The 27,967-nt window shown below is 42.5% G+C and overlaps 1 long non-coding RNA gene and 1 pseudogene across 7 annotated transcripts in view; both read right to left on the bottom strand.

The window, feature by feature from the left end:
• LOC147828601 (uncharacterized) overlaps positions 1 to 24,920 on the bottom strand; it is a 128,257-nt gene extending 103,337 nt beyond the window's left edge. The window contains exons 1-4 of one of the 7 annotated variants that reach the window (XR_015450421.1): positions 24,338 to 24,920; positions 17,815 to 18,009; positions 12,214 to 17,658; positions 56 to 2,721 (exon numbers count right to left, since the gene is read on the bottom strand). This is a non-coding gene — a long non-coding RNA (uncharacterized LOC147828601). Of the gene's footprint in view, positions 1 to 55; positions 17,659 to 17,814; positions 18,010 to 24,337 lie in introns of those variants that run through there. The other 6 variants (XR_015450423.1, XR_015450418.1, XR_015450422.1 and 3 more) reach the window with 6 other exon arrangements.
• LOC101709550 (transcription cofactor vestigial-like protein 2 pseudogene) lies at positions 18,389 to 23,350 on the bottom strand (annotated as a pseudogene).
• Positions 24,921 to 27,967: the final 3,047 nt, after the last annotated feature.

Genomic DNA, 27,967 nt, shown 5'->3' on the forward strand with positions numbered 1-27,967 from the left:
ATTTGAACTCTATGACCTGTTTGAATATCAATAAAACAAGCCACACACTGGATTATTCTTCTAAAAACAAATATTGCAAATAAATTTGCATTCAAAATACAGAAATAATTCTCAAAGTCAACAACAAATAATTCAACAAAAAATGGAAAATTTCTGAACCAGACAATACCACATCATAAAAAACAAAATCATGACAAATAATTCAAGGTATAAAATCAATATTGTTCCTGTGGAAAATTATGATGTCACTGAAAAAAATAAATCAGTAAACAATCCCTTTAATGACAGCTTCAAAAAAATCAAATACCTGAGAGCAAACATAACAAAGAAAGTAAACATCCCCTATAACAAAAACTGTAGTACAGAGAGCGACTGAAGACACTAGAAAATAGAGACTCCTTGCTCCTGGATAGGAACAGCCAATCAATGTTGTCCAAATATCCATATTCCCACAAATGATAGATGTTTTTAATGCAATTCTCATCAAACTACTTTCAGTGTTCTTTATAAAACTATAAAGCACATTGCTACAATTCATAAAAACAAAATCAGAAAAGACCAAGTGTAGCCAAAGAATCCTTGGGCATAACAGCAAAACGGGATGAATCATTATTCAAGATTAAAATTATGTTGCAAACTTAACAGTGATAAATATATCATGGTATTTGCAAAAAAACATACATTTTAATTGAAGGACCCTAGTTAGCAAGACAGACTCCATATTGCTGCTGAATGCCCCACCTGCCCACCCTTTAGATGAACTCAAAAGGAGGAAGCTAAGAAAAAAAAAAAAAAAAAGGAGGAAGCTTAGAAACCTCCTCCCCTTAGAGTCTCTTAGAAACAACAATTAATCAACTATTGTTTTACAAATGTTCTAACAGCAGGACGTTCGCTTTTGTACCTTTTGCTTGCTTTACTAGTTCTATCCCATAGGGGGACCTAGAAACTGCTGGCCTCAAAGGTGTATAAAATATGTTAATCTCCACCCCCCCACACACACACACCCCGTTGGGGCTCCAGTCTGATGCTTGGCTCAGGTCCTGGCTGGTAATAAACTCCTGTGTGGATTTAATATCAGTCTCTGGTTGGTTCTCTCTCACTGGGTGTAACATTAATTACAATAAAATTCAGAATGAAGAAACAAATCCAGACACCTTTAACCACTTGATTTAGGGCAAAAGGTCAAACAACATACAATGGAGAAAGACAGGCTAGTCAAAAACTGTGCTGAAAAAGCTCATGATCCTAGTACAGAAAATAAAATCCAGACCTATTTCTCACACATTCTCTACAAAAAGCAAGTCAAAATGGATGAGAGAACTAGATATTAAACCACAAAAACTGAATCTGATGGAAAATAAAACAGATAAAGCTCTTGAAGACTGGCAAGGAGCAAGGACTTTCTGAATAACTCAATTGCTCAAGAAATAATATCAATAATCAACAAATGAGATTATTTCAAAATAACAATTTTTACAGCAAAGGAACCACAGACTGAAGAGAGAACCTCTGGGGTAGGAAAATCTTTGTCAGCTATTCCTTGGACAGAGGACTAACATTTAAAATATATTTAAAAAACTCAAAAACATTAGACACTCTGAAATAAAAGACCAAATTTTAAAAATGAGAATGTGGGACCAAAATGACTCCATTTTGGAGCCGTCTCCTTTGTTCTCTCAAATTTGTGCTTAAACTAGGAATTCACCACTTGAAATTCCTGAGTTTATTACCCAACCACCTGTGTACCCGGGGAGAGAGCGTTCCAGGCACACTATCTGTAGGATAAGCAGTTAATGAGCTGACTGTCCACACAAGATAGATGCGGCCATTAGTGGGTCTGCTAACGATCAGTATGTAACAACCGGCCGTTAATCTTTGCCCCTTTTCTCCCTCACAAAAACCAATACGTAATCCCCTTCGACCCCCAAAGCCTAGCCAACCAAAACCCTACACTTCATATGTATTAAGTATTAACCAATCACCTGGCTACTAATAACCAAAGCTTGTTGTATTCTCAATAAAAACCCTGCTAGTTAGGGACTCAGGGCTCTCAATCTCGATCCGCTGTGTCGGTGACAGTTGAGAGTCCCTGCTTAAGCTTGAATAAACGACCCTTGTGTGCTTACATCGGAAACGGCCTCCTGGTGGTCTCTGGGACTTCACAATCTGGACACAACAAGAACTCATTTATGGCCACAAAATCCAGAAAAAAGTATGGTCAATATCTTTGTCCATTAGAGAAATTCAAATCAAAACCCACTTCAGTTTGGGCTTGTTCCAGTAAGCATGCTTCAGGAACTAAAAAAATAATGCAGGGGGGATTGAGGGGAAAAGGGAATCATTCTGTAAAGTTAACTGCAATAAGAAATAGTACAACTTCTCAAGAGATTCCTCCAAAAAAAACTAAAATAAGAGATCTATTTGACTCAGGTATAACTCTTCTAGATATATTCACAAAATATTTAATGACATCTTACAGAGTTACATGCATTCCCTGTTTATAGCAGGACAATTCATAAAACCTAAATTTTTGAAACAACCTATATATCCGTAAACAGATGAGTGCATAAAGAAAATCTGCATATATTCAAAATGGAGTACTACTCACCATAAAGAGAGATAAACTTCGCTTAGGAGGCTGAGGTGGGAAGATAACTGTGAGATCAAGGTTAGCCTGGTCTTCATAGACAGTTCAAGGCAAGCCTGAACTATAGTGAGATCCTGGCTTCAAAAAAAGAGATAAATTTGTAAAAAATGGATGCATCCTAAGACTATAATGCTAAGTGAAATGAGCCAGATACAAAGGGGTAAATATTGAATAGTTTTCTTTATAGGAAAAATTGAACATAAACATAATTTAAAGAGCTACATAAAAGAAAGGAGAAATGAAAAAAGGACACAGATTTTGTGGAGAAGAGAAGGGGACCTGGGATTGGAAAGAGGAGAAGATTGGGAAGGAAAGGGAAAGTAAAAATGATTAAGGTGCAATACGTACATGTGCCAATTCCCCAAGATAACTGCAACTATTATGAATTGTAGGTGTACACCAATGAAAGCAACAACAAAGAAGATGTTGGCCCAGACTACAGTGTAGGATTAACTCTGCCTACCTCTCATTGAAAATGTGATGTACTTTTATTCTCCCATCTTTTTTACCCCTACCCTTATGCAACCCAACAGCAGTCCAAACACCTAACCCCCTTGGGCTCTATCATAAGGCCCAGACCCACAGGCTGGAAGGTTTTGCATAACACAACGCCAATGGCCACACAAAACTTCAACAGCTCAGTGGATGAGTTGACCATGATTGCACAAGAGTCTGTGTCTCACAAAGGAAGAAACATCTTCTCAAACTGTACCCTTGGCCACTAGAAATTATGGTACCTAACCCTATTGAAGAAAACCCATGGAAACTTCCTGCTCCATTTATTGTCATCAGAATGGCTTCCTTTTCCTTGGTCACTGCTATTTTCCTTCAAAACAAGCCCCAAAAGTTTCACATTCCTGTGTGAGTGTCTGAAATACAATGGGTCTCATTTCCATTCCTCTCCAATCATAGGATCCTGTCCAGTTTCTTGTCTTCTATTACCCTCTGTGTCACTCTCCTGATTTCCCTCCCTTGGTTTCTGCTCCTCACCTCATCCTCCCTCCCCACTTGTAGGTACACAGGGCTGAAATAAAGAAGCCCCTGCCCAGAAGAGCTCACTTCCCAGCAGGGTGACAGGAAAAAGCATACTAGAAAACAAAGCCAGTGGGATGGGACTTGGAAGTCATAGACACAAGGGCTCAAGTCACTTCCCCAGGGACAGAGGAGTCCCTTAAAATGGGGACAGGAAGGAACATGCAGGTGGAGAGGGCTCAGGAGGAGCCTGTGGTCTGCAGAACCTGGGGCTGCCCTGAGCTGTGAAAGGGAAAGAAAGGAAGGCTGGGAATCCACACAATGAAAACTGAGAGCTGCCCTGACAAATCCCAGGGCAAAAAGGTCCAAGATGGGAGGCATGGGATGATTTTAACAAGAATCAACAAATCCAGCAAGGAAGTAGAAGCTCTGAAAGGGTCATGTACCCCACATGTATGAGTTCAAGCAGAGGTGACTCTGGGCCATGGAGAACAGTTTGCACTCACCTAGTGGACCTTGGGCCAGAAAATACATGTTCAGGTCAGGGGGAAATGTGGAGACACTAGGTCAAAGTGGTGTCAGTGGGCATTTTTCTCCCTATGCTGATGATGTCCTTCCAGCTGAATAAAAATGTGAATTGTTCACATACGGCAGCTGGTCAACCAAGGAGCTTGTTATGGCTTCAATCTAGATGTCTCCCTAAAGCCTCATGTGGTCACAGTTGGGGCTTTTGGGAGGTGGCTGGAGCTAGAGTGTGTGATGCTGGGGTCAAAGGTGTGATACCAGGATTAAGAGTATGTGATTACTAAGCTAGTCCACTTTGGTTTAGCATAGTTTTGGGTGTGGATAATGGGAAGGCCCACCATGCATCACCCAAAAGGCAGGTAGTCTAGAAGTGATAAAAGGAAGAAGCTGCTGCCACCACTGCTGCTGCTTGCTGCCTTCTGCCTGAGCTGTATCTCATCAATGATGCCCCTCTGCTCTGCCTCCCTGCCTTTGAGCTTCCCTGCCTTCAAGCCAGCTGAACACACTGAAACCTCTCCAAGCTGTGAGCTGAAATAGACCCTCCTTCCTTTAACTTCAGGCATTGGGTATTCTGGCTCGGCAAAGCAAAAGTAACTGACAGGGCTGTTGATGATTTGTAGCATGAGGAATGGCAAGGAGTGCTGTGAGCAGGTCCAGCTGTTACAAACTTAGGAATGAGAGAACCTAATAGCTGGATGCAGCATTGCATCTCATAACTGAATGACCATGGACCTGTGGGCCATCATCTCAATGAATGTTGACACTGAGAACTGATGACTCAAATACCAGAGTCAGAATGTGAAACAAATACCCCACCCCTTCCACATGAAAACACAAGCATGCTTAACATCTCAGCCATTAAGCGAATGCAAACTACGACCACAGTGAGGTTCTCCTTCACTCATACTAGAGTACCTATCATCAATACAATTTAAGGTAGTAAATGGTAAGGAAGCAGAGAAACTAGAAACCTCACACATGGTGCAGCCTCTGGGTGAAATACTTTGGCATTTCCTCCAAATGTAGAATATAGACTTAGTGTACCTCTCAACCTTTCCATTCCTAAGTAGATACAGAAAATATGTATTCAATCAAAAATGAATATGTTCTTTATCTCTGACAAGGTCATGGCAATGGAAAACCATCCCACAACAAGTTTCAGAAAAGAAAACTGGATCCAAATGGAAAAGAGAATTCTTCTCCTAAGTGAGACAAGTGGTGAAGCTGAAGTTGGACCATGGACTGGGCATTCATACCAAACCCTTTAACTTCCTTACATGGGCGCTCTGTGGTGGTTACCTGGGAGTGCCTCTACTTTGGGTAAAATACACTGCTCTTTTCATGCAGACTCGCAAATTAGGAAAGGTAATAACCACTGGAGAAGGTGAGTGGATAACTCTTGGTGTACTCATAACATGATTGCAGATGTCCTATAAGTTTGACATTATTGGGAATTAAAATATTTTTTCTATGATCATTATTATTCCAAAAAAGAAACATCAAACATCACTATAGCAGCTAAGTGTACTAGTGAGCTTTCTCACTGTGAAGAAACAACTTCTGACACCCACAACGTACAGAAGGGGAGGTTCAATTTGTCTCGTATTTGTGGAGGATGCAGTCCATGGTTGGCTGCCCCAAGGACCCAACATCATGGAGGAAGTGTGTGGCAGAGAAAAGCTGCTTACCTCATGGTAGGAAAGAAGCAGAGCATGGGAACAGTGCCAAGGATGTTGGGGTGAGGATGACATAGAGATGTCAAAGTCATCATGACCCACAGAGACAAAGAAATGTGCTCCACCAAGCCCCTAGGCAGATCTCAAAGCCAATCAAGGTGCCACTTGATCCTTACCTATCTCATGAACCCTACCAAAATGCAGCCCAGACAGGGCTATAAAACCCCACTGTCCTTCTGTGTGGAAATTATACTAAAATGAGGAGGACAATGAATGACAATAATAAGAAACACCAATGTGTGCACATTTTGTTAGGGTTAGATGCCACTCCCTTAGGTACTTTTCTCATTACTGAGACAAAATACCCAACACCCAAAGTTAAAAGAGAAAAGGTTTATTTCAGCTCCCAGTTTGTAGAGGTTTCAGTCAAAAGTCAGTTGGTTACGAGGCAGGGTAGCATGACAGAGAGGCAATGCAGAGGAGAAGCAGTTCAAAGCATAGCAAGAATAAGGCAGCAAGCAGCAAGCCTGCCTTTCCTTTTTATCCCTTCCACAGGACCCACCTTGTGGCTGGTACCACCCACACCCAGGGTGGGGCTCCTGTCTTCAGTAAGTCCATCCAGTCACACGCAGCACCATGCTAATTCCAATCAGTGGACTAATTTAGTACCACATACTTTTTTTTTTTGGTACCAGGGATGGGACTCAGGACCTTGTGCTTGCAAGGCAGGTGGCGGCACCACTGAGCTAAATCCCCAGCCCAGTACCACATACTCTTAACCCCAGTATCACACACCCTAGATCTGGCCAGCTCTGAAAAGCCCAACCTATTAGTGCATGAGGCTTTGGAGAGACATTGAGATACAAGCTGTAACAGCCACTCTCTGGAAATTATAATATTCAGAGTCCATTGTGTGGACATTACACTAGAAATGTCCCTCTCCGAATATTATCATAACATTATGAAGTGGTCACACAGTGGATATTACAATTAGAGACCACTGTATGGATAGTATATCGGTAGCTGAAGGCAATGTCTGAGTATTATTGTACATGAGTACTGGAGGGCATTGCATACTCAGTATCAGAGATCACAGGAGATTTATTAGTACTACCAGTTGGTGTGTGGATATAAAATTAGTATTACAGGCCACACTGCAGACATTAAATGAACACTAAAGTCCTCAGTGTTAATATGATATTAAGATGCTACTGGGAGCCAACTTGGTGGAATACATCTGCAATCCAAACACTTGAGAGCCTAAGGGAAGAGGACTTGAGTTCTAGGGCACCTAGAATACATAGTAAGATGCTGTCTCAAAAGAATGCTGCAGTAGGGCCAGGAATTTAGCTCAGTGGTTCCAGTGCCTGCCTCGCAAGCGCAAGGTCCTGAGTTCGATCCCCGGTACCAAAAAAAAAAGCTGCTATGTAGATTTTATATTAGTCTGAAAAGTCCCCAGTGTGGATATTATGGGCCTCAGAATAAATAGTATATAATTAATAAAGGGCAACAGTGAAGACACTATCATAATATTAGGGACCAGTATGTGAATAATTTATTCATATGAAGATGCCACTGTGTGAAGGTCTTACTATTAGAACTCCACAGTGTGATATCATGTTGCTAATACACAGCTATAATGTAGATATTAAATTAGTATTAAGAGCCACAGAGTAAATGTATTAGTTTGGATGCCATTCTGTGTATATTAGTTTTAGATGCTGAAGTGTGGACAGCAATAATAGGCTGATCTGTGGATATTAAATTAGTAGTTGAGGAAGCAGTGCAGATATTAAATTACTATTAGAGGCCACCGTGTGGATATTAACACATGGACAGAGGGGCTGTACGTGCATGACTAAGCCATGCTACCCAATGGGACAGCCACGCATGGACCACTGGTGGTTCAAGCCACTTGATGGGACAGGCATGCATGTACCACCAGTAGTAAGCCAGCTAAAAGTGTTAAATTAGTATTAAAAGTAGCTGTGTAGATACTAAGTTAGTATCACATTCTGCTTTCCAGATATTCAGAGAGTATTAGAGAACATTGTGGAAATAAAGTTAGTATGAGAGGCTGCCTCTGGATATTAAATAAGTGTTAGAGAATGGCCTGAGGACATTACATTCATACTGCAGGCACTTTTGGATATAAATTTGTAGTAGAGGCTGTTCTGTGGATATTGAGTATTAGACACCACCGTGTGGGTACTAAATTAATGTCACACATCACTGTGTGGGTGTTAAAGTAGTATTGCATGCCACTATACGGATATCAGTATTAGAAGCTGTTCTGGATATTAAATTATTACAGGCCTCTCCAGGGATATTAAATTAGTAGTAGACACCACTCTATGAACAGCAGGTGTTATATTCTACTCCATGGATATTAAATAATTATTAGAGGCTGCTGTGTGCATATTAAGTATTTGAAGCCACTCTGTGGATATTAGTGTTAAAGGCCACTCTGTGAATATTGGTCCTAGAGGTTGCTCTGTGGATATAAAATTAATATTGGACGTCATAGTTTGGATATTAAATAAGTATTAGAGGCCATTCTGTGTATACCAAATTAGTGTTAAAGTCCAAACTCTGGATACTGCATTATTATTAGAGGCCTTTCTGTGGCTATTAAAATAGTATTAGAGGTTGCTCTGAGGACACAAATTTAATATTAGAGGCTACTATGTGGATATTAACAGTATTAGATTCTGCTCTGTGGATATTAAATTATACTACAGGCTGTCTTGTGGATATAAAATTAATATTATGCACCACTGTGCACATATTACTATTAAGGGTCCACTGTTAGTAGCATAGGCCCCTCTGTTGCTTTGATACTAGTACCAGAGGGCACTCTGTGGATAGTACTTTAGCACTGCAGGCCACAGTGGACAAAACTCATCGCTTAATCCAGGCCACAGTGTGGAGATTATCTTAGGGGTGTCCAGTGGAAACGGTCATCACTGTGAATGACAACTTCTGCATGAAGCCCTTCCTCTGATGAGTTCTCTGGAGACCCACCCCTCCACCCTGCACTCAGGCCACAGAAGAATCTTAGCACTCATGGTTGCACAAGAGACACAGGCACTACTGTTCCCATGCTTGAAACCTGCCTCCTTAGTCCCACCCCAGTGTGAAAATGAGTCAGCCTCAAGCCCATATGAGCCCAGCAGGGTGAGGACCATCAAGGCAGGCACAGTGCAGAAGCTGGTGAATCACCTTGTGCCTGCCCATGGAAGTGGCAACCCTCTTCTTCATGCCTACATTCCTGTATACCTACACCTACAAGCTCACCACTACCCAATAGGTGCTAAAACTGCTGTTCCTAAGGTTGTTGTGCCCAGATTGTGAAGTCTCAAAGACCACCAGGAGGCCGTTTTCGATGTAAGCACACAAGGGTCGTTTATTTAAGCTTAAGCAGGGACTCTCAATTGTCACCGACACAGCGGATCGAGATTGAGAGCCCCGAGTTCCAAATTAGCAGGGTTTTTATTGAGATTACAACAAGCTTTGGTCATTAGCAGCCATATGATTGGTTAACATTTAGCAAGTATGAAGTGTAGAATTTTGATTGGCTAGGCTCATTGGGGGTTGAAGGGGATTACGTATAGGTTTTTACAAGAAAAATGGGGACAAAGGTTAGTGGTCTACTGTCACGTACTGATGGTCAGCAGACATCTTGACTAATGGTCATGATCACCTTGTGTGGATAGTCAGCACGTTAACAGATTGTCCTATAGATAGTGGGCCCAGGACATTTGTTTTTAGGGCAAACAGATGGCTGAGTAATAAACTTAGGAATCCTGAGTTGTGGATTACGTCTTTTGTCCCAGTTCAAGCACTAATTTGAGAGAACAAAGGAGACTGCTTCATTTTGGACAAAATGGAGTCATTTTGGTCCCACATTCACAAAATGGAGTCACTTTTGGTCTCACATGGTGTGCTCCATATCCAAGCCCAGGGGGACTTACTACCTCATGGCAGACCCTTGGAATGCTCTGCACCTTTCTGTGTCCCAGTTTGCTCTGTGAAAGCTGGGGTGATCTGAGGATCACCATCCGAGTGTATTTGGGACCAAGAGGGCTGAGAGTTAGAAGCACCTGCTCCAGGCCAGGGTCTGTCAGGGTCAGTGACCCAGGGCTATGGAACCTCCCCTCCACCATGAAGAAGCTCTCTGCGCCTCACTTAACTGAGTCCTCGGGCAATGCAATTTCCCCATTTTTGAATGAATCTCAACTCTGGAGTTCCCTACCTAAATATAGTTAGAGTGGAGACTCCCCATCAGAGTAGAGTGAGAGGCCCTGGTCCCACTGAGATATCTAGGTAGGAGACAGATGGCAGGATTAATTTATGAGCACATGTATATGAAGCACCTATTGTGTGCAGGCATGTTTCCAGTCACTTAGCATCTAATTTAGGGAGAAACACAGGCAAACCTCTCAGCCTTTTCCTGCTTCCATTCTCATCAGAGAAGGAGACAGTCCCTCTAGACTGCCTGGCAGGTGGGGGCACTACAAGAGGATGTTAAGCGGCCACCCTCTCCTGACCTCAATGTCTGGATTCCTTCACCCCAACTGTGAGAATGAGTAAATCAAGAAGTGAGTGGGCTTAGAGCCAAGACAGAAGGCTTCTGTCTCCAGAGTAGGGGACATTTGAGGAACTGAGCTTGACAGCGGCTGGGAAATCCCAGATCCCTACATGTTGTTGATTGCTAGTAGAAGGATGGGGGCTAGGGTTTTGCCTTCAGGAGGAGGAAGACAGGCAAGCAGGCAGCACAGGGGCTGCTGGGGACTGTGAAGAGCAGGTCCTTGTGAAGATAGACTCTCCACCACAGACCATCCCAGTCAGACATGCCCACGTGATTCTGTGTGAAGGCTGTAGAGAAGCAGTGAGAAGCACACTGCTCACGTGAGCATCATATATTTGTGCAGTGCCCAACTGGATGTGGCGTAGACACTACCCTGAAGAATTCTGCCCATCCCCAGACCTGGCCAGACTAACCAGCTATGTCCTACATCCTGATCAACCTGCTGGGCTCAGACTTCTCCATGAATGTACAAATTCCTGACCCAGCTGGAGGACCTAGTGACTAGCGAGGCCAAGCCTGAGGATGAGGAGATCTGGGGTGGGTGTTTGAGGGAACAGGTGGAGTGGTTATGGCTGAGCCCCACTGGGAAGGAGCTCTGAACACTGGATTCTCATCCACTGAGTGAGAACAAACTCCTCAGCTGGTGGCAGATGTTCCATCCAAGGTGTACTGGCAGGGATTGGATTCAGCAGAGGCAAAATCTCAACCCATTCCAATCCTAACAGCACATCTTCCAGCAGCTGTGGATCTCTAGTCACTGATTATCCTTTTACTGAGATACAATCACCTCCCAGTGTGGTAGCAGAACCTGTTTCCAAAATCACCAGGAGCCACCTGACTCAGAAGTGGTACAGCCTGATGCCATTCCACCTCTGACAGCATATCTTCTGGCTCCTGTGATCTCTAGCCAGCTGAGTCTCCACCCACTGAGACAGAACCACCTTCCAAAGTGACAGCATGCATTTCATCCAAGGTAGAACATCAGCAAGCTGATACAAAAGAAGTTGAGCCTGACTCCATTCCACCTCCAGAAGTACATCTTCCAATGAAGTTGATCTCTCCCTACCAGATTTTCTGTCCACCAAGATAAATTCACCTCCCTCTGTGATAATGCACCCTCTTCACAAGAAGGACAAGCCAGATAATATAATAGATGTTAAGTCACACCTCATTCCACCTCTGGCCGCATATCCTCTGACTGCTGGGTCTCATTTCTATTCTTTCTCGGTCAGAAGATCCTGTCTAGTTACATATCTTATATTATCCTCCACTTGACTTCCCTGCTTTCTCTCTTGGTCTCTCCTCCTCAACTCCTCCTTTCTCCCTCCAGGTACACAGGGATGGAATAAAGATACCTCTGTCAGATGAGCTCACTTCCCAGTGGATCATCAGGGTCAAACACACCGACAGTTATTGTCAGTAAGATAGGATTTAGAATGCATAAACACATGTCCCATGCAAATTCTCCAAGGGAATGAGGGGCCTGCTAAGGTGGGGATGGGAAGGAAGGGACAAGCAGGTGGAGAGGGCTCAGGGGAGGACTGTGTTCTACAGAACCCATAGCTGCCTTGAGCAGCAAGAGGGTGAGTGAGGAAGGGTGAGAGTCCACATGGCCAGTGGGGATTGAAGGATGCCCTGAGGATACCCAGAGCAAGAGAGCTTGGGTTACGAGGCCTCAGATGATTTTAACAAGTCAACAAATCCAGGAATCAAGCAGAGAGCTGTGCAGTGGCCACAGATCCCACAGGCATGAGGGTGCAGGCATACATGGCATTGGGCCACACAAACCAGTGTACACTCACCTGTGTGGCCTTGGTTCAGAGGCTCCGTGTCCAGGTCAAGGGGAAGATGATGCAGTTGGAGTACAATTCAAAATGGTGTCCACGCGCTTGTACCCTTTGGTGCTCCATCCTTCTTCCATGCAACAGAATCTCCTAAAGCTTGACTTGCAATGAGAGAGCTCTCAGCAGACAGCTGAAAAAAATGGGACTTGTTGCCCCATAGCAGCCATTCAGGACAAAAAACTATTGTTTGCACGGTGTGGGTAATGATGAGGAGTGCTGCAAGCAGACCCAGCTACTGCAGAGAGACATGAGAGAACCCACCTGCTGAATGTGACATCTCATCTCTTATCTTAATGTCTGTGATCCTGTGGCCCATCATCTTGTTACTGGCCACTTAGGTTCACAAGCTCAGGTTCATTTGCACAACACTGAACAAATCAAAGGAGGCCATTTATTTTGGTAAAAATAAAAAAGATTCACTGAAAGCTAACTCCAAAAAGATGAGAGGGGGCATTTTCCTCAAATCACCATCTCACTGCTCTTACCATGTGTTGGGGTCTTTACTATCAAGGAACAGAAAGGGAGGGAATACAATGGAACAATAGACAAGTTCAGACTTCTGTCCTTCCCAGGACCTCCCATGCCTAGGGGAATGAAATGGGGTTTGACATCCAGATGCCAAGATCTGCATATTCCATCCATTCATCAGGGCTGATGTTTATGCTCTAGGCTGAAGAAATTTGGGGGGAGAAATCTAATTTAAGTTGCCTTTTGCAGTACCAGTTATAATCTCACTGAATGTTGGCACTGAGAACCAACAACTGAGATAGAATGCTGGAACATGAAATTTTTATAGACAACTATGTTAGGCAGAAATATTATAGGAAGTCAGATAGGGGTGGGCCCTCAGGAGAGTCAAGGCATAAGGTGAAAACATACTACAACTGTGATTGGAGATACATCAGTTGGAGGCCAGGCCTTAAGATAATAACAAAAGGACCAGGTCTACATACTTCCTCAAGGCATGAGGTAAGTGATAACACTTGGTCTAATAAACTCTGGATAGGCATCAGTCACCTCAATGGTCAACCAAGACCTCCAGATCCATCACCTACCAGAGTTCCTTATTCTTTCCACAGACACTTGTGTGACTTGTTCCCCCCTTGGATCACTATTACCTAAGCAACTATACTTGTAACCTTATTGGCTAACTATAGCTTTAACCTATGTTGTACTCATGTGGTTTTTTGCTCTATAAAACTTCCCTGTAAAGTGGGATCCTTGCCTACCCATTCAGGACCCCTCCTGCCTCTCAGGAGCTATCCTCCCAATAAACCTTTCCTACTCTTTAGTAAGTTTTTTTTCCAGTACTGGGGGATCAAACTCAGAACTTGCCAGGCAGGTGCAGTGCAACTAAGCTACATCCCCAGCCCAACCTTTCCTACTGATAGGGAAAAAATTTTAGACAACATAGGAATTTAAACATTAAAGTAGTTGTAGAAGCAAAATGGGTAATGTATCCCTTTAAGTCTTGCTTTTCCTCATTGCTCTTGTTTAAAGTGAAGGTTATATGGCTCTTTGATCTGCAGCTTTACTATAGATAACATTTTAATCTAGAAAAACAAAGTTGCAATTCCTGGGTAAATTTACAATGTATGTGCTTTAACTGTCATGTGTTTATCATGTGTCTGTGGCTACAATCATTAACAGGAACTACTTGTAAATAGGAACTGGAATTTTATTTACTCACTAAAGACAACCAGGATTGAGATAAGGGCTAAAAAGGATATAAAAAGGAGAAAATGTACAAAGAGCGGTGTGAACACTGACCAGACCACTTTCTGGGGGTCCTGCCTACTTGCAAGTAAACTTTCATTGTTTTACCTGAATTCTATGTCTCCGTGTATTTCTTTCCACAATTTCTGGAACACTACTCTTAACCTCTGTTGTTCCCAGAATTCATTCTTCAGTTTTAGAAAACACGAATTCAGCGTATCAGATATCTAACAGGTTAAGAATTATAATATTTCCCTTATATCCTATTTGGAGGTCCTGATTTCATCCCTGTATCAAAATTACTCCCTCTACTTATCAGCCATTAAGGAAATATAAACTACAAACACAGATTTTCCTTCACTCCTAGTACAGCACCTATCATCAGTACAATTTAAGGAAACAAGTGTTGATAAGGCTGCAGAGAAATTGAAACATATGCACATGGTACAGGCTCTGTGTAAAATACTTAGGCATTTCTGGAAAAAAAATGAGTATAGATTTGTAACCAGACCTGAGAAAATTTTTTTTCCCTTTGAGGACAAGTGGCTTTGAGACCTAGGGTATGAACAGCTTCTCCCACCACCACTCATCCAAAAAAAGTGACAAAATATACTGATATCCCAAGAAGAAGGCCAGACGTCTGGTTTCTTTTCCACACACAAAAAAAAGATAAGCTAAAAAATGTGGCTGAAAGTGATAAAGCAAGTATGAAGATCTGCATTCTCTCCATGTCCCCCTACCCTCCTTACTATAAACACCCTTCCCATCTGTAAACAGAGAGATAGTGATGTGAGGAAAATGGGTCACTTGCACAACTTGGAGCTAGCTTTAAATAAATCCTTTTTACCCAAATATATGCCCTCCTTTGGTTTGGTCAGTGACAAGCAGACAAACTTGAGCCTATGAGCCTAAAGGGCTGGTAACACTCTGGGTGAGCACGAAGGAACTTTAGTCCCTGCTCCTGAGAGCTGTGCTTCCTAGCAATCACTTGGGAAAGAAATCGCTTGCTCATGGCTAACTCAACCTGCTGTTGGGACTTCAGGGACATTCTAGCACCTGCCAGGGACACCTGTGAAACCTGAAAATTCTCCCCTTTCCCGTCTGCTACATCAGCTGCCTATAAATGCTTTCACTGGTTTTTTTTTTAAAAAAAAAAGGTTTTGGGAGCTCTTATCTAGCAAACTTACAAGTTCCAGGTTCCATCTTATTTGGAGCTAATGGGCTCTGCCTGGTTTCCCCCTGGAAGTGCGCTCCAAGGATCTACTCTCTCCAGTTTAGAACTCTTTTAGGTCATTCAGCAGTGCCAATTGGGTGAGGCAAGGACTTTCACTATTTGGGGCCACTCAGACATAATGCAGGTCATTTTGGTATGAAAAGAGTTTCAGAGGTTAAGACAAACAAACAAATATTTCCAGACATTTGTTTTGGTTTCATTTGGTTTAGAATACTCCTTTGGTTTGCTTTGATATGCTTTTATTTGCTTTTGTGCTTGCACCACTGAGGTAAATCCCCAGCAGATTTTTCTCCTCTTATAACCACTTTTACTCTAGGATGGGCACCAGGGTTTCATTCAGTACCATCTAAAATTATGTAAGCCATTTGGGATTCAAGTCATTCTGCGGTTTCTTTGTGAGCCAATATGGAACTCAAGGATCTTGAGCCATTTGTCCACAAAAATAACTTTAGATTAAACACTTTTTAAAAGATTTTTTAAAACCTGCTGGTGTATTTAAAAAGCTCTGTTATAAACTGCTCAAAAATGAAAATGCTTGTGCTACTTTACAGCTCCCTAATAAAGTTTTAGTTACCTGTAACTTAAAAGGGATGATTTTATTGTGATACACTACATATATATATATACATATATGAAAGCACACTCTGATTTCATAGGGCTGTCCTTAAAAAGATTCACTAAAATAAGATTGGCTAAGATACAGATGTTTTGCCTTTGTGTTTTTCTTTGTGGGGAATAGTGCTTCTAAACTGGATTATTTTTCATATTAGATAAGACATAAATTTCTGACCATCTATATCTAAATTTTAGCACAATAAAATGTCTTAAATTGACTAAGATCTATAATAAATTTAGGCAAAGAATAAAAGCTTCAAAAATTCAAATTAAATTTAATTAGGCAAGCAATCTCCTTTGAGATATATATTTCCAGCCTGGTTACAACCACAATCCTACCTTCAGATATACAAATTTAAGATTAAATATTGTATAAGACTAATAAAAAACATGACAATAATATAACTTTTTAAAAGCTGATAAATTATAACTTTAAGTCATTGCTCTATGTGTGTTGGCAGAAATGTACATGTTATGCCTACCTGTATACTTGTATTTATATATTGTTGAGATAGTACCAGATTACTTTTATTTTTTTTTGGTACCAGGGATCAAACTCAGGTCCTTGCACTTGGGCAGCAGGCGGCGAAACCACTGAGCTAAATCCCCAGCCCTAGTTTACTTTTTTTAAAAAGTGCTCAATAACTTAAAAACATAAACCTAAACACCTCTTTGTTCACATGACTTTTATAAAATGTTTTTAAAAGGTCAAGCATGGCGATGCATTGCTGTAATCCCAGCATGCAGGAGGATGATACAGGAAGATTTTGAGGCCACCCTGGGCTACATAGTGAGACTCTGTCTCAATAAAAACACAAAGAAAAGTTTTAAAAGATATAACAAATGTGTCCTCAACTGCTAATATAAATTTTCCCTGCATTAGCTAATCAAATTTATATTTGAGATGTTTTAACTTTAGAAAGAGTTTCAGTTTCACAAAAGTTAAAGATAATAATTGCTGGGTGTGGCTGCACAAGCCTGTAATGCCAGCACTCAGGAAGCTGAGGCAGGAGCTGTGAGTTTGAGGACACCCTGGGATACATAATCAGTTCAAGGCCAGCCTGAATTACATTGTGAAACCCTGTCTCAAAAAACAAAGAGCATACAAATATAATTAAAATTTTTGAGTTTGTTAGGATCCTAAAAACTCTTCAAAATCAGAGTCAGTTAAACATTGAGACAATATGAATATACCAATGTCTGGGTATTCTTTTAAATTATTTAGCTTCTCAAACAATGATATATAGCAATAGTCAATATAAAGCCTGCTTCTAAATTTGTACCAGGGGTCCTATTTTTTGATAGACATTAGTTTAAAATGTTAGAGTGTTTGGGGGTTTTTTTTTCTTTTCTTTTCTTTCTTTTTTTTTTTTTTTTTTTTTTTTTGAGACAGGGTCTCACTATGAAGTTCAGGCTTGCCTTGAACTCACTATGTAGCAGAGGCTGCCCTCAAACTCAAAGCAATCCTCCTGCCTCAGCCTCCCGAGTGCTGGGATTACAGGTGTGTGCCACCATTCCCAGGAAAAATGTTAGAGTTTATAGTAAAATCTATCCATATTTTCCTAGACAGTAGTTTAAAAAGTTAGAGCTTATAGGAAAAATGGCCTTTGAGTCCCTGATAACAAATGAAAATCATGCTTTTTAATAAATACCAAGTAAAGGCCCAGGTCTAGCTATTTCTTACCCCTGTAGTGGTCTGCATGCCGTGACTACAGTAGTTTCAGGATTAGCTTCTTCCAAAATGTTCTCAAGGCTGCTTTTGTTGTTGTTGTTGTTGTTACTATATAAAATCTGGAGACTTTATTGAGAATCTGTCCATGAAGCCCTGAGATCAGTGCCTGGTACATGAGAAATAACACGTTATTTATTAGCCATTCCATCAGGAGCACAATAATCCCAGAACACCTTCCATCTCGACCTGCTCCTATAATGATATGTGTACTTCATAGGTTCCCCAAAGACAGGAAGGGCATGGGGGACTTAGCCAAACTCACATGCTGCACAAGGTCCGGAAGCCACGTCCAACTCCTGAGACAATTACCAAGGGTAAACAGTGTTTGCCTCTCTCTCATGACAGTGACAATCAAGATGTGAACTAATGGTTTTATGCTTCAATAATGCACACGGAAAATTTGAGCACAACACAAAATACATCTCCTGGGTCCTTTGGTGAAAGATCACAAGCAACTCTGGCATCAAGAGAAAAAGGAGAACGATTATAAGAATCTTCTTTGTCTAGAAGATTTGGTTTCTTAGCATAGCTTACTAGAATATAAAACAACCAATATTTCAAAATCACTTTTAATCAATGACTCCACTATCTTAAGAGTCTAGAATTTATGAAATAACAGTCATTCCCTTCTGGAAAATAACCCACGTGTGTCTGCCGGATGGAGCTGAAGTGGTCTCAGGGATGGCTGCTCCTGAGCCCCAGGATGCTAACAGCTAAGCCCTGGTTTGTAGCCATGGGCTTCTCATCTGTAAAACGGGATCACACTTCTCACTCCTGGGTTTCATATGAGGTAAAAGAGGCTAACAGACTTCACAGTCCAGCAACACTCTGGAAAGACAGATGTGTGGGCTTACATTTCTGACAACATTGCTAACATCAGATCATACTACTAAAAATAATCTTATTCTACTAAAGGAAAACTGACATTTATCTTCTTATGAAACAACACAGTGAACTCATAGTAAACAGACATCTTTTAATGTTTGCTTCTTCTTCATCACTTTCAGCTTTGTCCATGCACAGACCCCTTCCCCTGTCCCAACACAAAAGTGACCAATCACAACAATAAAGATGGAGAGAAATAACAGAAGTGCTGTTGACTCCATGGATGCACCTTCCCTGTGGCGATTCCTACTCCTCTCCAGGAAGACAGCTGGGTCTCTTGTGTGTTTTTCATCCAGAGGAGAGAGGAGGCTGGGATTTGTGGGAGAGAAGGCAGAACAGGTTTCTTCTTTCATTGTAAAATGTTCCTTATAAAAAAGATGATATATGTACATATATATAAAATATATCCGGTGCAACTGCTATTGTCCTGCCACACCCTGGAAGTGCCACCTTGGTCGATGTATTTCTGGAGTTTTCAACAGTTGTCTGACAACAGCTCATTTCAGCAGCCGTGGGCAGGTGGTTCCTGATCAGTCCCCACCATTCACTTTGAGGCTGAGGCATTCACAGTCCGAGGAGAAAGTCTAACTTTCCCTCCGGAGTGGGTGTTGTGAGGCGGAGAGTTGGAGGGAGCTGGAGGCCGAGCCTGAGGAAGAAGGAAGTGGCTTCTTCACACTTCCCTCCAGTCTGTGTTGCAGACACATTGAATCTGAGGATATTGACATCAGGAGTGCTGTGATCACACTATGCAATGAAATACTTCACATCAGCATAAAGAATATTCATGCCGAAAGGTCTCTTTTTCTTTCCCCCATTCCAAGAAATCTTACAATAGCGTATCACCCGACTAAGCAACTTCACCACAGATATTTCCAGTTATTTGGCCAAAGTCATTAAACATGTGCAGTCTCTGGGTCTACTCTTCTGGCAGAAGAGATTAATTCTGGATGACATTTCTGCACATGTGGTTTTTGGTTTTCCCAGTACACCAAGAAGTTTGAAGTCTCTGCTTTCCCAGGAGCCTCTGCAGTCAGAAGTGGAGGGAAGGGGGAACCTGGCCAGTGATCAGCTCATAAGGGGTGCACCACAGAGCGAGTAGCGTCGAGCCGCCAGGGCCCCGCACTCCGGCCCGCTTTGCTGCTGGCGCAGCTTGGGGAGTAGCTGCTGGGCTGGCTTAGGGCCCGGCCCAAATGCTCATCCACCACGGAGCTGATGTCTCCCTGGAAGTAGGTGAAGAAGACCAGCGGGAATTGATGTACTCGGCCTCGGGCGGGCACTCTTTCTGTGAGCTGCCTTCCTCCTTTTCTGCTGGCTGCCGTTTGGCTCGAAAATGAGGAGCTGCCGCTCATGCTGCTGCTGCTGCTGCTGCTGCTGGGGCTGGCAGTGCACTCGGGAGCTTCCTGCATTTTGGAGTACTAGGCCAGCTTCTGGTGGTAAGGGCGTAGGCGGCGCGAAGTAGGGCTGCGGAGCGTCATAGCCCTGGTACCCGACCTCCAGGCAGCTCAGGGCTGCGCGGGCGCTCGCTCGTGGCCCACGGGTGGGGACGCCGCGCCTTTATGGGCGGGCCGTGGGCCTAGGCTGCTTTCTTAACCATGGGTGGTTTACAGAGCCTGACAGCTTCTACTTGGTTATTCTACTCAGCAGAGATTGAGTTACGTAACAGGCCTCCCCTATGGTGTATTAAAATTAAAAATGAAAACTTTTAAAAGTTTCTATTCATTAGACATTATCAAATAAGTCTATTTGAGTCTATATAAAAAACAGGCAATTTTGTCATATTACACTAACGTGTATCTAAATAAGCACTGTCCAGCCGTGCTGTACTTCTTCCTAATTTCCTGAAGAAGCTGCGTCCACATTTACATAGATAATTAACTCACTCAACTCTAAAATGATTGTACAAAATAAATATTTCTTCCTATACTTCTTAGACCTTTCCAGATTTTCTGAGCTATTCCATTTTCAATGCTCACGACAAAGTTCCCTTTATAGTCTTCCAAGTAGATTCACTTATGGGTGTCCTTGTTACCCAAAATAGTTTGCTTTTGTTGACATAAAAATGTGATTATAAATAATTCATTGGGATCAATATGAAGATTCAAGTTCAAAGGCCCCAAAAAACCCTTCAAAAATTTTAATAATATTCTGTTATAGTGTATGCAAAGGGCATTTTGAGATATTGACAACTTTTAAACTTTTTTCTCAACAAAAGTTTGCTTTAAGATAATTACTTGTGTTTGTTAAATATTTTATGTTTTACGTACAATGTAAATGTAATTGTTAAAAATTAAATAGGGCTGGGGATTTAGCTCAGTGGTGCTCTCACTTGCCTAGCAAGCACAAGGCCCTGAGTTCAATCCCCACTACCAAAAAAAATTTAGATAAATAAAAGCTCTACGTTATTTACAATTAAGTTAAAATACTAAAGACATTGGTTAAATATAAATTCACATATTCTTTGTTTAAAATTTATAAATATTTACATATTATATATATATTTTATAGGTTGTTATGTCTGATATATATCACTAACATAAGCTCAAATATCTAAAAATAGAGTTTTATCAATCTACAGATCAACTAGTGAAAATGAGCTTAAGAAAATAAGTCTCAAAGTGATTGAGGATCATATCTGTTCATCGTTTTAAGTTATTTATGTAAGCATAATTTATTTCATATTCTAATAACAGTTTTTAAATTCTTAAAAATCTTTTGATATAAAGAGTTAATAGCTATAAGTTACCTGGTTTGTTAATGGCTTTGTTTATGCTGCCTAATGCTAATAGTTTTAAGAGATAGCAAAAGGCTTCTTGCTTCTCTGTAATAAGTAAAGTGCTATTATTTTAGTGTCTATCTACTCTTTGTTTAAATTAAGTACTTAAAATGAGTTTTTATTTTTAAATTTCTTTGTTTTTACTAAAACTCCTTATAAGGTTCAAAAGCAATGATTTGGGTTATTTCCAACATCAGATTTGTTACACATGTGTTCTTTTTTAGCTATCCAGTGCTTACATCAATATATGACAGCCTGAGACACAAATATGATCTAATAACAATTTTAAAATACTGATGATCCAGTGGCATAATTTTATAATATAAAAGTTCTGTTTCTATTATAAATTGATCATGTATGTTAACAGTATAACCTTTGAATAAAATGTTTCTAGAGAGTTTATTGTAAAAATATTTTTTAAAAATTGTAATACACAAAAACAATGTCAAAATCTGTTTAAAAGATTAAAGCTTAAGATAGAGATTTGTTCTTAATAAAATTTAAAGCAAATCCAGTTTTAAAGGCTACAGATTTGTCAAAGTAATTTCTTGTGTTCTCTACTGTCTTGTTAAAATTAAATGCTTAAATAAATAAGTCTTTAAAAGTTCATTTTCCTGGGCTGGGGATTTAGCTCAGTGGTGCTGCACCTGCCTTGCAAAAGGAAGGGTCTGATGATCCCTGGTATCAAAAAAAAAAGGAAAGAGAAGTTCATTTTCCTTAAATATTATGCAGGGCAGTTCCTACTTTGTCTGCAAGTTGGTTTATAATAACAGCTTATTTTCTGTTTATACAGGAGAAACACGAAATTAAAATTTAGCTGCCCACTTTTATTCAGCTATCTCACAAATAAGCTCAAACAATAGTCCAACACCAACCCCAAACTTTGGAGAGTGCAGATAATAGACATTATCTGTCAACTTTAGTAGGTTCAACTACTTAGCCTGAAAATGTTGGCTTTTTCTCTTAAATATTCTTAGAACTTTCCCTCCAATTTTGCTAGACTGGGTTCCAGAAGAACTCCTCAGGTGAAAGTTAAGTGTGAGAACTATATTCTCTTGTATCATACAAATTTTTGCTAGTTGGATACACCAAAGACAGTCGGTTTGCTAAATAAATGGTATTGAAGAAAATCCTGACCCAAGTGGCACTACACGTCTCAATGTTTCTGACCAAAGAAAATTATACAACAGTGTTTATAGATGGCTGACATTAAACTGTACATTTTACAGGCCAAATACATAGTCTAAGGATTTAAGAAAATAAGTTAATGCATTATCACCTCTAAAAATATCATGTACAAGATAAATTCCCCTTAAGCACTTGTGACAGCATTTCAGGTGGAAGCAGTCATATATACAAAAACAACCCAGTTTCTCTGCTATTAAGCATATAATTTAAAGAAATTTCTGAGTACTGAGAAAATCTTAGTTCATTCATGAATGATGGAAAATGTTGATTTGTGGAATTTAAAATATGTCCTTTTTAAAAAATACCCAGAATACATAACCTCTGTACAAAGAAAAATATAAAAATTCTGTTTGACCATGTTTGATTACACTACATAATTTAGAATAGAGAGTCACTGGTTGAAAGTTTTTCTACATTACTCATCCTCCTGACAGCATTGATTTGTGAGCTAACATTAATATTTAGTTGGGCTGCATTTATGGAACAAGATCTTATTTTCAAATGGCATAAATTTTCCTTTATTGTAAGGACTATTTTTAGCAGCCATTCTATCTCTAAAGGTTAACAATTTATAGAGCAAATGTTTTAACTACTGTGTACTTCTACTTTGTACTCTCCATTTGTAATATTTGCAAAAGGGTAACATATAAGAAAAAATTCTTTCACTCTCCCAACCCATCTTAAAAAAGTGTTTCCTCCTCTCTCATCTCTGACTTAATTGGGGAAGTGTGGGAATTCCAGAAAGGGTATGTACACACTTTAGATGGGATACCTGACTTTAAGTGAGTATAAAGACAAGTAAAAGATGAAATCATTCTTAAGTCAGGTATGTCCCACTGCCTGCCTCAAGTTATTTGACAAACTGTACTTACTGACAATCTAAAAGAGATGAGACATTCAAAGATCCTCTTGCAATCTTAGGCCTGTACCAGCTGGACAGCAAGAAAGCCATTTTACTCCACTATGACAGTCATCATGACTGGCAGTCACATGACTGGCATTGAAAGTTAGACATCAATCCTATGGTTACTGGTAAAGAAGTTTAAACCAAGAGTGGTGGCATATGCCTGTAATCCCAGCACTCAGGAGCCAAGGCAAGAGGATCACCATGAGTTCCAGGCCAGCCAGGCTACATAGTGAGTTCAAGGCCAACAGGAATTACAGAGTAAGATTCTGTCTCAAAAAAACAAACAAACACAGTTTAACTGAAATGGTGTCACTAAATTAAGAAACTGAAAATACATTTTAACAGCAATTTACACTGAAGGAAATATGGTTGAGGTGTTCTATGTAAACACATTATAAATAAAAGAATTTTCAAATGAGTATGCTAAAGAAATTCCTAGAAAGATAATTTTCATGTTAATATACCACCTGCATTTTGCTAACAATATTTCCCCAAAATTTAGCAACTCTATAGAGTTATATTTCATGGTAAAATACCACTGACTTTCAGGGAAAATAATTATATTGGCTGATTGTGACATAATGCCAGTTGTGAAAATTCAGACAAATGAGTTGACAAAGTCTCAAAACAGCTAATTGAAGTTCTTTGTCAAAACAGAGGAACATAAAGAAATTGCCTGAATCTGCAATTTATGAATTAAAAGTCTTCTCCCAGGCAGGGTGGGTGGTGAAAGCGAGGTAGGCCTAAGAATTGCACTATCTTATAAAAATTCCACTGATTTCTTCACAGGGCTAACCTAATTGTAAGCAATAACCTAAGAATATGCAAAGCAATAATACTAACTCCAGCATAAATACTTCCTTACAACTCGAGGTTAGTGTAAAACTAGCCTGCACCTAACCAGAGCCTAACGCCCACGCTAAGCCTGCAGCTCACCCTCACCTAATCCTGGCTCCTGGTGGTGGGCTGCCGTTTCCCTCCAGCCTCCCCGTCCGTGCTGGCCCCAATCCACACACGCAGACCCCTCCTTACCTGCTGCACCGTACACTCCCGCTGCTCAGCACTGGGGACGCCTAGGGCGGGCTTGGTGGGAAGGTGAGGCCTGGGGCTGATGAGGCTCGCAGGTGCTCAGGCCTCAACCTTCTCAGGAGCGGAGGGCGGAGGTCATGGTAGGAGGCGCCTCACCTGCTGAGGAGAGTCGAAGCAGCGCTCTCTGCTGGACATAAAGCATAGCCGACTGCAGTGCTCTGGTCAGGAGGGGGAGGGTCCAGAGAGCAGGGTGTGCCGCTGGGAAGGTCGTGGGAGGGGGCGGAGCCTGGCTACAGGAGGAGGGGCGTGGGCAGGCACCCAGCTGTGGGCGTCCTGGGGCTGCGTCATGGGAGGGGCGTGGCTGGGCCACAGCAGGGAGCGGGCCTGGGCTCATGAAGAGGAGGGTTGTAGCCCGGGAGCACCAGGATTGGGCACAACAGGCTGAGTCGCCAGAGGGGGCGGGGCCTGGCTACAGGAGGAGAAGCCCCATGGCCAGGCTCTTCAGCCGTGGCCGTCCTGGGGCTGAGTCATGAGAGGGGCGGGGCCTGGGTCCAGGAAGAGAAGCGGCGTAGCCCAGGAGCGCTAGGATTGGGCCCAACAGGGAGGGTTACGGGAGGGGGTGGAGCCTGTTCAGGAGAGATGTGGCCTCGGCTTTGGCGTACTGGGGCGGGGTCATGGGTGGGGCGGGGTCATGGGGCGGGGCCTGTCACAACAGGGGGTGGGCCTGGGTTCAAGAGAAGGAGGTGCACATCCCTGAGGCACCAGGATTGGGCACTTGGTGGGTCACAGCCCGGGGAGGGGCCAGGGCACCTCAGCTGTGGGTGTCCTTGGGCTGTGATGGAAGGGGCGGGGCCTGAGTTCTGGAGGAGGAGGGGTGTGGCCGGGGTGCAGCAGGATTGGGCGCAGCAGGGCGGGTCATGGGAGAAGGAACCTCTCAGGTGTGGGCGCCCTGGGGCAGTCAGGGTAGTGGCCAGCTCTGATCCAGCGGGAACGCCCTACCAGCCTGGTCTTCTCAGCCCTTTTGTCCCACTGGATAGAGGGTATGCAGGAGTCCAGCTCACCAGGGCAACTGACACGAGGAGGCTGGTGACAACAGCTGCTGACCACAGCATTGCCCGCCACAGGTCACAGAATCTTGCATGTGGTCACCCGACTCGGAAGCCTTGGTGGGCAACCCCAACTACAGTACCCAGAATTCTTGGGCTTACAGCCCGCGCCCAGGACTACAGTACCCAGAAGACTCTGCGTGTCCCAATTATAGAACACTAACCAGAATCCTTGGTGTGACCCCCCCACACACACACACAGAGACTACATTACCCAGAATATTATGCATGCCCCCCCATAGGCAGAAGCCTTAGCACACCCCTACCGCGGTACCCATAATCCTCCGTGTGACGCTGTCTCCCAGAATTGCAGTACCCACAAACTCTGTGTGCCTCACCCACAGAACTACAGTACCCAGAAACTTCAGCATGCCACCACCTCCAATCATGGTTCACAGTATGCTCCCCAGGACACCACTTCCCCCATGGCTATGGTACCAGGAAGGCTTCCTGTGCTTCCCACCACCACAAGGATCAAAATTCTTGTTGTACTCAGTGGTTTGCAAAGGAATAGATTTAATACACCCCACACATAATTTATAGGATTATTTTATATTTACCCAAAAAGTCAAATGCAGAAGAGTGCAAGAGATCTGTCCATGTGCGGGAGACCTAAAGAATCCAGCCAAGTTTTGGAGCCCACAGGAGTGTCCTGCACAAGTTCAGCCAAAGGCCTAGACCCCACAGAAATGTCCTCCATGAGTCCACATCAAGAGCCCTGCACTGGGAAGCCCCAAAGGCCAGTGGTGATTTTAGAAAGTCTGTGCTAGTGAGATAAAGGATTTGTGCCAGAAGGCTAAGGGATCTACACTGGAGCCAGGAAGCAACACTCAAACCCAAGACCGGAGCTCCCCAAAGAGAACAGCAGCCATCCTCCATGACAGCGAGGTCCACAGCTCCTTCTCCAATGAGAACAGCCAAGTTCCTATAGGAAAACCTGCCGCAGCAAGCTTCTCTAGGAAAATCAACAGCATGCATCTTCTCCTCCTAGTCTCCTTTTGTGCCATTGGCAACAATCCTCAGGTGGGTCTTCCACACCCAGAACCACAGTCTGTTCAGCTGGGGATTCCACTTAAATTGCCCATTAGTCAATTCACCACAGTAACCATAATCCTACGCATGCACACACCTGTACCGCAGTAGCCTTAAGTATCACTGTGACACCCCCCCACCCCCACCCCTGGCTTCCAGGATACCAGACAATTCCACATCTGGCACTGCGGTACCCAGAAGCCCTCCCACAACGGGCCCCAGAATCCTCTAGGTACTCTGCAAGGACTAGGTACCCAGAATGATTCCCAAGGACTCTGCTACCCAGAATCCTCAGTGTAACCCTTACAAATACTGCAATACCCAGAAGCCTCCCCGTGACTGTCCTGAGAAATATGATACCCAGAACCTTCCATAGCCCACAAGATTTCAGTACACAGACTCATCAGTGTACCCCCTTAAAGAGGAAGGTACTCTGAATCCTTGTCAGATTCCCTCAAGAACTAATGTACCCAGATTCCTGAGACATGCCCAGGACTATGGTATGCAAAATCCTTGGTGTGTTTTCAGTCCCCTCCCCCCATGGAATACAATATCCTCAATCCTCAGTGTGCCCCATGGGATTACAGTACTCAGAGCTTTTGGCACGACCCCCCCCACACACACACACAGTACAGTACCCAGAATCCTTGGTATGGCCCATTATTACAGTAAATAGGAACCTCAGCCAGTCGCTGTAGATTCATTGCCCAGGGGCTAAGGATGGCCATTTGCTTGTGTTTATTGTGAGACCAAAGTGACTCCATTTTGCTTATGTGAAACCAGAATGACTCCACTTTTGCCCAAAATGGAGTAGTCTCCTTTGTCCTCTCACATTAATGATTAAAATGTGCTTGATCTAGGACAAAAGATACAATCTGTAACAAACCAAAGTTCCTAAGTTAATTACTCAGCCATCTGTTTACCCAGGAAATGAACATCCTGGGCCCACTATCTGTAGGAACCCTCTGTCAATGTGCTGACTGTCAGTGCTGAGTGGTCGTGACCATTAGTCACCGTGTCTGCTGACCATCAATACGTGACAGTTGCCCACTAACCTTTGTCCTTCTTTTCTTTTGTAAAACCTATATGTAATCACCCCTTATCCCTGATGAGTTCACCCAATCAGAAATGTACACTTCATGCATGTTAAGCGCTGACCAATCATTGTAACTGCTAAGTAGAGAATCTCCAAACCTTGCTGTAACCTCTATAAAAACCCCGCTAATTTGGAACTCGGGGCTCTCAATCTCGATCCGCTGTGTCGGTGACAATTGAGAGTCCCTGCTTAAGCTTGAATAAACGACCCTCGTGCGCTTACATCGGAAACGGCCTCCTGGTGGTCTTTGGGACCTCACAATCTGGGCACAACATTTGGGGGCTCTTCCGGGATCCCAAGACCCTCAGGATCTCCATACCGGAGGGTCAACGCCGGCTGGTGAGTGTTTTTTGTGTTTGTAAAGTCTGGGCCCATTTTCTGGGAAGGTTGGCAGGTGAT

This window comes from Heterocephalus glaber, unplaced genomic scaffold (assembly GCF_053883595.1).
Source record: "Heterocephalus glaber isolate CG9 unplaced genomic scaffold, H.glaber_assembly_v1.0 deba00000943, whole genome shotgun sequence".
NCBI lineage: Eukaryota > Metazoa > Chordata > Mammalia > Rodentia > Bathyergidae > Heterocephalus > Heterocephalus glaber.